Genomic DNA, 3355 nt, shown 5'->3' on the forward strand with positions numbered 1-3355 from the left:
GTGTCCAATCACACTCCACCCTCTTGTCTTGGGAAGCCAGATCTTGAGGCCGGTGGGCCCTTGTGAGAAACTCAGAAACTCAGTCCTCCACCCCCTTTGCTGGGATGACCATGAAACATCCACGGGACAACTGGACACAATTTGGACTCTTCCTATCCAACCCACATGAGGCCAGAGACTGGGGGCCTCTTCAGAGAACATCCTAATGAATGGAAGCTTGTTAAGACATTCACCGGCTGAACCCCCGGCAGATGGAACTCATTTGTCCTCTTCTGGGTCCTCACTTCACCCCCTCTGAAACATTAGCAAGGGCAAAAGAGGGCTTTCCAAACAGGTCCCCTTTTCTTCTTTTCAGATTAATCTCGCCCCACTTTTATTCTCAAAAGAGTGAAAGGCAGAAGCCTTGTTTGAGAGCCTCGGTTGCACGGAGGTGCCCCGATTTCGTCTTTCGGTTCCCATTTCCTTGCGTGGCGAGGCGGTGACGCACCAAGTTGGTCATCAAACCCAGGAGAGGGAGAGAGAAACACCCACGGCTTCCTTCTCCTTGGTCACCAGCTGAGCAAACCTCCCCCAGGGAAGGAGGTGGCTGCAATTCTCAGGTGTGCCCAACTGTCTAAAGAGAGAGTGTGAGCTGGCTTGGATGCCCGGCTGGGTGGTGCCTGGCACCGGGTGATCTCACCTCCCCTGCCAACGTTGGAAGGACAAAGGTAACAACGCTGTGTGCTTCCGGCAGATAATGGGAGAGCCGGCTGGCGAATCTTGCTGGCGGGGCAAGGAGGAAGTACCCGTGATGAGTAAACAAATCTGCCAGGCCAGGCACCTCTTTTAGGTTCCGCCCGTAGGAGGGAACACCCAGCCTCGGTCAGAAGCCAGTTTTGATTATGTTGGATTGCAGCAGGGAGGAACAATCGGCTGGGCGTGGCGTAAGGCGGCCTGTTTTAAATCAGACCGTCTTTTCTAATCCAAGGGTCCCCAACCCCTGGGCTGTGGCCCACTAAAGGGGTCCGTGGCGTAAGGGGGCCTGTTTTAATTCAGACCGTCTCCTCTAATCCAAGGGTCCCCAACCCCTGGGCTGTGGCCCACTAAAGGGGTCCGTGGCGTAAGGGGGCCTGTTTTAATTCAGACCATCTCCTCTAATCCAAGGGTCCCCAACCCCTGGGCTATGGCCCACTAAAGGGGTCCGTGGCTTAAGGGGGCCTGTTTTAAATCAGACCGTCTCCTCTAATCCATTCGGAGGCTCTCGCTTGTGGGAAGCTTCCATGTCCCATCTGGGAATGATGTTTTCTCAATAACATCCTGGCTAGCTGGGTTTGGAAGGCCACAATCATATTTCCAACCCTGCTTGTCGTGGGAGGGGGGGGAATCAAAAGAGAGACACCACCACACCCGCCCTCCCATTTACAATTTGGCAGGGCCTCTTAATGGTCGGTCTTAGAAAGCCGAGTTAACAATTGAGCTTCAAATGAGAAAGACTTTTGACTGCGGAGTCTTGCCTGCCTCCCCCCTCCCCTTCCTTCCGATTAATGTGGTTGTTGACCACATTACACAAAGTTCCACAATCGGGTCCTCTGTTCCCTAGCAGGATTTCGCGTCCTTCCTGCACGGGAGGAAGTTATCCCGACAAGACGTCTATGGAGATTCTCCGTCATCCGTGTCGAGGGGGTCCCCCAAAGTGCTTTTTTTTCCAACTAGACTTTCTGGGATTTTGTGTGTGTTTTTTTTCCTTTGGAAACGTTTCGCTTCTCACTTCCGCAGAACGGGAGAAGCTTCTTGGATGAGAGGCGAAATGTTTTCAGCAAAAAAACAACAACAAGAAAGTCCCGTTCCTTTTTGGGAAGAAAAAAAAAAGTACCTTTGGGACCCCCGACAAGACCATGTTTTTTTCTGTCAGATGCCCCTAACTTGGTGCCCTCCAGATAATGATAATAGTAACAGTAATAATAATAATATTAATATTAATATTAATAATATTAATAATAATAATAATACATTAATAATAATAAAAAATAAAATAAAATAAATAAAATAAAATAAAATAAAATAAAATAAAATAAATAAAATAAAATAAAATAAAATAAAATAAAATTAAATTAAATAAAATTAAATTAAATTAAATTAAATTAAATTAAATTAAATTAAANGGGACCTTGGAGGTCATCTAGTCCAACCCCCTGCTCAGGCAGGAAACCCTATACCATTTCGGACAAATGGCTGTCCAGTCTCTTCTTAAAAACTTCCAGTGTTGGAGCATTCACCGCTTCTGGAGGCAGGTGGTTCCACTGGTTAATTGTTCTCACTGTCAGGAAGTTTCTCCTTAGTTCTAGGTTGCTTCTCTCCTTGGTGAGTTTCCATCCGTTGCTTCTCGTCCTGCCTTCAGGGGCTTTGGAGAATAGCTTGACTCCCTCTTCTTTGGGGCAGCCCCTGAGATATTGGAAGGCTGCTATCCTGTCCCCCCTCGTCCTTCTCTTCATTAAACTAGACAGACCCAATTCCAGCAGCCTTTCCTTATATGCTTTGGCCTCCAGTCCTCTAATCATCTTTGTTGCTCTTCTCTGTACTCTTTCTAGAGTCTCAGCATCTTTTTTACATCGTGGTGACCAAAACTGGATGCAGTATTCCACGTGTGGCCTTACCAAGCATTGTAAAGTGGTATTAACACTTCACGTGATCTTGATTCTATGTTGGAGAGCCCAGAGGGGAATTTTGTGGCAAATGAAATTTGGCTTCCAAATCAAAGAAAATAGCCCTGTGCGAAGAAACGTCTTAAAGCTTATCCTTAAATGAAAAAAAATGTTTATTTATTTACTTATTTGACACTGCCACCTCGCTTCCTTGCAGCTTTGGAGAACTGCCTGGCCTAAATTTAGGATATGGTAGTAATCAGCTGCCCTCCTTAGGAGAAGAGAAACTCAAATTTTTTTTGAGAGAGGAGCCAGGAGGAAGCAGGTCTTTTTTTGCCTTCCCCGTCGTCGTCGTTGACAAGCCTAACGATCACTTTTGTAGGCCGGCAAAAACGCTTCTCTTTTGCTACGTGCCGGAGAGCTATAATTAAGGTTGCATGCCAACTAAACATTAGCCAAACAGCGGGGAGTTTCAGAAGTAGGTTTTGCCTTGGATAATTCAGTTTTTTCTCTCTCTCTTTCTCTCTTCTCTCTCCTTCTCCGTTCCCACTCAACCTTCAAATTTCTGGTTATGCGCAGCCCAGATTGGCCAGTGGCAAATGCTTCAAAACTGGGGTGTTTTTTTTTCCCTAGCTGAGGTTTTTTTTGGGGGGGGGGGGGTTTCTAGGCATCGGCTGGTCGTAAAAACCAGGCACTGAAGTCTTGTGATGGGGATTGGATCCGGCTTCCTTAAA

The sequence above is a fragment of the Protobothrops mucrosquamatus genome, unplaced genomic scaffold (genome assembly GCF_001527695.2).
Source record: "Protobothrops mucrosquamatus isolate PMUCROS unplaced genomic scaffold, P.Mucros_1.0 scaffold6254, whole genome shotgun sequence".
In the NCBI taxonomy this organism is placed as follows: Eukaryota; Metazoa; Chordata; class Lepidosauria; order Squamata; family Viperidae; genus Protobothrops; species Protobothrops mucrosquamatus.